Raw genomic sequence first — 9101 nt, 5'->3', positions numbered from 1 at the left:
GATGGCAGCCGTGTGCATATCATCAATATGCATCAAGATGGCAGCCGTGTGCATATCATCAATAGGCATCAAGATGGCAGCCGTGTGCATATCATCAATAGGCATCAAGATGGCAGCCGTGTGCATATCATCAATAGGCATCAAGATGGCAGCCGTGTACATATCATCAATAGGCATCAAGATGGCAGCCGTGTGCATATCATCAATAGGCATTGACAGCCTTCCTTTTCTACCTCGCCTATATTTGGTCATTAACTGGTATGTGCCAAATTTGACCCAGTTATCGTTAAGGGGATATTTTAACTGGGGTCTGCCGAAAATAATCCTATTTGAACTGCCGCCTCAAAAAAAAAAAAAAAAAAAGGAAAAAATAAAATAAAAACATTATTATTTGAACTGGGGACCCCCAAAACAATAGAAACAAGCCCAAATAAGCAACTACACTTTAGAAACAAGACTGTTGTTTGTCGGTTTTTCCTCTGCCTTTAACACAATCCAGCCACATCTTCTAGCCCAGAAGCTAATCAGTTATTTTAAACTGGATCTTAACCTTGTTGGCTGGATCATAGACTTCTTAACTGTTAGGTCTCAGTGCGTTGAGGGTAAATGAGGTCCTGTCTTCTATTCTGCACTCTTCTACTGGTTCTCCCCACGGCTGTTGTCTCTCCTCACTACTGTATATTCTGTATATTTTGTAGCAATCACCCTAGCAGACATATTGTCAAATTTGCTGATGACTCTGTGATTGTTCGCCTTCTTGAAGAAAATTGACTTCATATCCTGGTTTGACAAGTCATTCTTACAGTTAAATGTGACCAAAACAAAATATATGATCATCAGCTTTAGAAGGACTCCTCCCAGTCCTGCTCCTACACTCATTAAGGGCACAGAAATTGAAGTTGTAGAGAGCTATACATTTTTGGATGTCGTTATTTTTCAATTGTAAGATTTGTATTCATCATTCAGCAACCAGGACAACTTCCTGGTTGTCCAGGATCTCTTCTTCTACTTTGGTATTTCACACATTTGACTGGCTCTGGTCTCACGATCCCGCCTGGTGTAACGGGAGGGAATGTGTTAACCAGTAGAAAAACACATTTGTATGTGGATATAATTTCTTAGGTGTATATAAGTTCTTATCAGATGTGGTTGCTAGTCATGGCTGCCAGTTCCCACCTGATGTTGTGTGGGAGTCCAGACTGATCCAGACCGTAGTGAATAACTGCTAGCTTACATAATGTCTTGAGGCTAGGACTGAGGTCTAAGACATACAGGTCATCTGGTGTTAGTCTTCCTCCAAAGAGGATGATACGATCTCCCATCATGCAACAGCTCATCCTATACGTCGGAGACGGTCCTTTCCCCTTGGGCTCAACCTTCTTCCAGGAGAAGGTCTCTGGACTGAATCTCCACACATCATTGAGGTACTGGTACAGTGAATTGCCACCAAATATGTACAGCTCTCCATGGTAAATGGTAAATGGTAAATGGTGCATTTATATAGCGCCTTTATCCAAGGCGCTTTACAGAGATTGTGCATTACATTCACCCATTCATACACCGATGGCAGCGGAAACCATGCAAGGCACCAACTAGCACATCGGGAGCAATTAGGGGTTCAGTGTCTTGCTCAAGGACACTTCGACAGTAACTATGGGGGAGCCCGGGTTCGAACTGGCAACCTTGCGGTTCCCATCCAGGCACTCTACCCCTGAGCCACCAACACCCCTAGGTAGGTAAAGGCTGAATGACTCCTGCGTCCTTCTGGAACAATCCGTGCAGAAGGTGTGTTCAGCCATTGCTCTGTCTCTGTGTCAAACACTCTGATGGTGTTGCGGTACTGACCCACCCAGCCTCCAAATACAAACATCTTTGTCCCGATGATGGTAGCAGAGTGATACCATGAATCAGGAGGTGGAGTTCCTCTGGTGTTAATTAAAGTCCAGACCATTGTGATAGTGTCCAACTTGTAGATGTCATTAGTGAGTCCAGTCTGGGTTGTTAATCCTCCATGAATATACATGACCTTCCTCAACACACAGGCTGAGTGGCCTTTGGAACAGTCCCAGAAACATCAGGTTTGGACCATCTGTGGGCGTCGACATCAAAGGCATGAAGCAGGTTGCTACCCCAGATGTAGACAGTATATTCAATCAGCACAGCTGTGTCGCCCCGGCCCATGGAGGGACCTTCAAGGGGACGTTCTCCTCTTCCAGGGGTCTCTGGGGTCAACTTGACCCAGCGCAGAGACTCTGTGTTGAAGCCGAGAACCTGAGTCTGACCTCTGTCGTCCGTTCCAAAGGCGTACACCTCGTTCCCCACCGCCACAGCTGCATAGAACGATCTATGTGGTTCTACTTTCAGATGTAGCGTCCAGCGAAGCATTTCACACGTCAGACAGGCCTTCAGTCAGTGGCAGTGAATCAGTGGCAGTGAATCAGTGGCAGTGTAAGCAAGTCTTTCAGTGGAAGTTTCTCGAATTAAATGACACTTTGTTCACATGGAAGTTCTTTTTAAAGGACAATTAACGCGGTTGTGATGATGACGTTGTGATGTCATTGCGTGGTTGTGATGATGACGTTGTGATGTAATTGCGTGATGACGTTATTTTGAGGACAAGGTGACATTCATAATTTGAATTAAACTTAATGTCATTCGTCAAAAACTACTATGCTGAAATGTGTTAGCTTTTGATTCGTTCCCCAGTAATTCTGACATCAGTACTATGACATCGGTCATCTCAATATTTGGGCATATTGAGGGACATACACAAACACCCACAGTTTTGTTATCCAATCACATTTTTTGTGATTTGATAAAAGAGCATTAATCCAGAACTATTAAAAACCCCTTATGGCCAGTGACGTATTTGACGTAATTAATCAAAAAATCCCTCATGGCCGTTGACGTAATTGACGTAATGGGGGGTTTTGGGTGCATTTGCTAGGTGGGGGTCTTACCCAACTTGTCACAAAGTTTCGTGTTGCTGTGATAAATGGTTGGTTCACAATTAATTGTTCAACCACTACAGCACAGCAAGGTTTAACCAAAAATAGAGAGAGCATTCAAATGCCTCCAAAGGTGAGTGTAAATTGGCAGCCGTCATGTGAACCGTGGCTAGCATATCACAGTCATTCAACACTTCCACACCTCCTTTCAATAACCTCAATGTCCCAAGCCAACAAACAATGATCAAAGGACCACACAATGCCAGCACAACAGCTCCGGCCATCACAACAACAGCTCAGGAGAGGGGGGGGTAACCCATTTCATATCAATGGCCCACGATCACCAAAACAAACATCAACCACTTTAGCTCTCCATTTATTGTGTCACTCTGACCCCAGGTCCCAAGCCAACGAACGATAGGAAAAACGCTGATCAAAGCTATATGTTTATACACAAGACATCATCACATCAAAGCTATATGTTTATACACAAGACATCATCACATCAAAGCTATATGTTTATACACAAGACATCATCACATCAAAGCTATATGTTTATACACAAGACATCATCACATCAAAGCTATATGTTTATACACAAGACATCATCACAACAACAGCTCAGGAGAGGGGGGGGGGGGGGGGCTATATGTTTATACACAAGACATCATCACATCAAAAGAAGAAAAACAATAACTTGTGTTTATAGCTCCGAGGGTCTAGTCGCCCTGCAACACAAAACAAGCCCCGATCGCTACACAACACCCAGACATCATACACAACGCCCAGACATCATACACAACGCCCAGACATCATACACAACGCCCAGACATCATACACAACGCCCAGACATCATACACAACGCCCAGACATCATACACAACGCCCAGACATCATACACAACGCCCAGACATCATACACAACGCCCAGACATCATACACAACGCCCAGACACCATACACAACGCCCAGACACCATACACAATGCCCAGACATCATACACAACGCCCAGACATCATACACAACGCCCAGACATCATACACAACGCCCAGACATCATACACAACGCCCAGACATCATACACAACGCCCAGACACCATACACAACGCCCAGACACCATACACAACGCCCAGACATCATGCACAACGCCCAGACATCATACACAACGCCCAGACATCATACACAACGCCCAGACATCATACACAACGCCATACACATACACAACGCCCAGACATCATACACAACGCCCAGACACCATACACAACGCCCAGACACCATACACAACGCCCAGACACCATACACAACGCCCAGACATCATGCACAACGCCCAGATATCATACACAACGCCCAGACATCATACACAACGCCCAGACATCATACACAACGCCCAGACATCATACACAACGCCCAGACATCATACACAACGCCCAGACATCATACACAACGCCCAGACATCATACACAACGCCCAGACATCATACACAACGCCCAGACATCATACACAACGCCCAGGCATCATACACAACGCCCAGACATCATACACAACGCCCAGACATCATACACAACGCCCAGACATCATACACAACGCCCAGACATCATACACAACGCCCAGACATCATACACAACGCCCAGACACAACGCCCAGACATCATACACAACGCCCAGACATCATACACAACGCCATACACATACACAACGCCCAGACATCATACACAACGCCATACACATACACAACGCCCAGACACAACGCCCAGACATCATACACAACGCCCAGACATCATACACAACGCCATACACATACACAACGCCCAGACATCATACACAACGCCATACACATACACAACGCCCAGACATCATACACAACGCCCAGACACCATACACAACGCCCAGACATCATACACAACGCCCAGACATCATACACAACGCCCCGATCACATACACAACGCCCAGACATCATACACAACGCCCAGACATCATACACAACGCCCAGACATCATACACAACGCCCAGACATCATACACAACGCCCAGACATCATACACAACGCCCAGACACCATACACAACGCCCAGACACCATACACAATGCCCAGACATCATACACAACGCCCAGACATCATACACAACGCCCAGACATCATACACAACGCCCAGACATCATACACAACGCCCAGACATCATACACAACGCCATACACATACACAACGCCCAGACACAACGCCCAGACATCATACACAACGCCCAGACATCATACACAACGCCATACACATACACAACGCCCATACATCATACACAACGCCATACACATACACAACGCCCAGACATCATACACAACGCCCAGACACCATACACAACGCCCAGACATCATACACAACGCCCAGACATCATACACAACGCCCCGATCACATACACAACGCCCAGACATCATACACAACGCCCAGACATCATACACAACGCCCAGACATCATACACAACGCCCAGACATCATACACAACGCCCAGACACCATACACAACGCCCAGACACCATACACAATGCCCAGACATCATACACAACGCCCAGACATCATACACAACGCCCAGACATCATACACAACGCCCAGACATCATACACAACGCCCAGACACCATACACAACGCCCGGACACCATACACAACGCCCAGACACCATACACAACGCCCAGACATCATACACAACGCCCAGACATCATACACAACGCCCAGACATCATACACAACGCCCAGACATCATACACAACGCCCAGACATCATACACAACCCCCAGACATCATACACAACGCCCAGACATCATACACAACGCCCAGACATCATACACAACGCCCAGGCATCATACACAACGCCCAGACATCATACACAACGCCCAGACATCATACACAACGCCCAGACATCATACACAACGCCCAGACATCATACACAACGCCCAGACATCATACACAACGCCCAGACATCATACACAACGCCCAGACACAACGCCCAGACATCATACACAACGCCCAGACATCATACACAACGCCATACACATACACAACGCCTAGACATCATACACAACACCATACACATACACAACGCCCAGACACAACGCCCAGACATCATACACAACGCCCAGACATCATACACAACGCCATACACATACACAACGCCCAGACATCATACACAACGCCATACACATACACAACGCCCAGACATCATACACAACGCCCAGACACCATACACAACGCCCAGACATCATACACAACGCCCAGACATCATACACAACGCCCCGATCACATACACAACGCCCAGACATCATACACAACGCCCAGACATCATACACAACGCCCAGACATCATACACAACGCCCAGACAACATACACAACGCCCAGACATCATACACAACGCCCAGACATCATACACAACGCCCCAATCATCCCTCCTCCCCCGGCTGGTGCCCTGCGCACTGCCCACACCCGTCTGCCTGCCACCCCCCCCTCTCTACCTTCATCTACTCCTCTTCCCCCCCCCATCCCCTCTCTATCCCACTTCTCTCCCCTCTCCCCTAACGAGGTCCTTCTCCTTGTTACCTCTAGTCGCCCCACCTCATGCTCTCTGGACCCGGTCCCAACCACTCTGTTGCAGTCTATTGCACCTGAACTTCTTCCCTTCTTAACCCACCTTATTAACACCTCTCTGACATCTGGCTACTTTCCCTCTACTTTCAAGACTGCCAGAGTCACCCCCCTCCTGAAGAAACCGACACTTGACCCCTCTGAGATCAAGAACTACAGACCGGTTTCCCTTCTATCCTTCCTATCTAAAACTCTCGAACGTGCTGTCTTTAAACAACTGTCCTCCTATCTCCACCAGAACAACCTCCTGGACTCCAACCAGTCTGGTTTCAAAGTGGGTCACTCGACAGAGACTGCCCTGCTGGCAGTGACGGAGTCGCTCCATGCCGCTAGAGCGAACTCTCTCTCCTCCGTCCTGATACTCCTGGACCTGTCTGCAGCGTTCGACACGGTGAACCATCAGATCCTCCTCTCCACCCTCGAGGGGATGGGTGTCTCAGGCTCTGCACTCTCCCTGTTTGCATCCTACCTGACGGGTCGCTCCTACCAGGTGATGCTGAGAGGGTCTGTGTCAGAACCACACAGGCTCACAACTGGGGTTCCCCAAGGCTCGGTTCTGGGTCCTCTTCTTTTCTCTCTCTACACTACATCTCTGGGTGCTGTCATCCACTCCCATGGCTTTTCCTACCACTGCTATGCCGATGACACCCAGCTGATCCTCTCATTCCCCCCCTCTGATACCCAAGTGGAGGCACGCATTGCTGCTTGTCTGGCTGACATCTCGGCGTGGATGTCGACAAACCACCTGAAGCTCAACCTGGACAAGACCGAGCTGATGTTCCTCCCGGGGAAGGGCTGTCCGCACCGAGACATGGCCATCACCATTGATAATGCTGTGGTGACCTCAACTCGGACTGCGAAAAATCTGGGTGTGACCCTGGACGATCAACTGACGTTCTCGGCAAACATCGCATCAGTGACAAGGTCCTGCAGATTCCTCCTCTACAACATCAGGAGGATTCGCCCCTTCCTCACGGAGAAGGCAGCCCAGGTGCTCATCCAGGCTCTCGTCATCTCCCGCCTGGACTACTGCAACTCCCTCCTTGCTGGTGCTCCGGCATCTGCCATCAGACCTCTGGAGCTTGTTCAGAAAGCTGCGGCTCGTCTGGTGTTCAACCGCCCCAAGTTCTCCCACACAACCATCCTTCTCCGTTCTCTACACTGGCTCCCCGTAGCGGCCCGCATCCAGTTCAAAACCCTGGTGTTAGCCTATAGGGCAGTGAAAGGAACAGCTCCTTCCTATCTCCGGGCTATGGTCGATGCCTACACCCCTGCCCGACCACTTCGGTCTGCCACCTCGGGGCGACTGATTGCCTCGTCACTCAAGGGTCCTTCTGGCCGATCCACACGGTCACGACTCTTTTCTGTTCTGGCCCCACAGTGGTGGAATGAACTCCCCACTGATGTTAGGACAGCAGAGTCACTGCCCATATTTCGCCGCAGGTTGAAAACCCACCTCTTCAGGAAACACTACCCTTCCTCTCTGCCTGACCTACTTGTTGTTAACTAGTTGTACGAACGTTTGTTTTCTATTGTTGTATTGTTTATTGGATCTTGTTTAGTCGATACACTTAATTGTTTTAGCTCATGCTCATTTGATTTAGCTATTTTGTCTCATCCGGTTAAGGAAATAGGTAGCTGATATATTGCACTTTTACCTTAGCGCTAGGTATACTCTTGGTTGCTTGTTTTTGCAGAAAATGCACTAAAGACTTCTGGTGATTAGTAGTTTTTGTTCCCTACCTATGTTGAATACACTTATTGTAAGTCGCTTTGGATAAAAGCGTCTGCTAAATGACTGTAATGTAATGTAATGTAATGTAATACACAACGCCCAGACATCATACACAACGCCCAGACATCAAACACAACGCCCAGACATCATACACAACGCCCAGACATCAAACACAACGCCCAGACATCATACACAACGCCCAGACATCATACACAACGCCCAGACATCATACACAACGCCCAGACATCATACACAACGCCCAGACATCATACACAACGCCCAGACATCATACACAACGCCCAGACATCATACACAACGCCCAGACATCATACACAACGCCCAGGCATCATACACAACGCCCAGACATCATACACAACGCCCAGACATCATACACAACGCCCAGACATCATACACAACGCCCAGACATCATACACAACGCCCAGACATCATACACAACGCCCAGACATCATACACAACGCCCAGGCATCATACACAACGCCCAGGCATCATACACAACGCCCAGACATCAAACACAACGCCCAGACATCATACACAACGCCCAGACATCATACACAACGCCCAGACATCATACACAACGCCCAGACATCATACACAACGCCCAGACATCATACACAACGCCCCGATCACATACACAACGCCCAGACATCATACACAACGCCCAGACATCATACACAACGCCCAGACATCATACACAACGCCCAGACACCATACACAACGCCCAGGCATCATACACAACGCCCAGACACCATACACAACGCCCAGACATCATACACAACGCCCAGAC

Source organism: Electrona antarctica, assembly GCF_951216825.1.
Source record: "Electrona antarctica genome assembly, contig: scaffold_235, whole genome shotgun sequence".
Classification (NCBI taxonomy): Eukaryota; Metazoa; Chordata; class Actinopteri; order Myctophiformes; family Myctophidae; genus Electrona; species Electrona antarctica.
Note: the sequence above shows the minus strand (reverse complement) of the source record.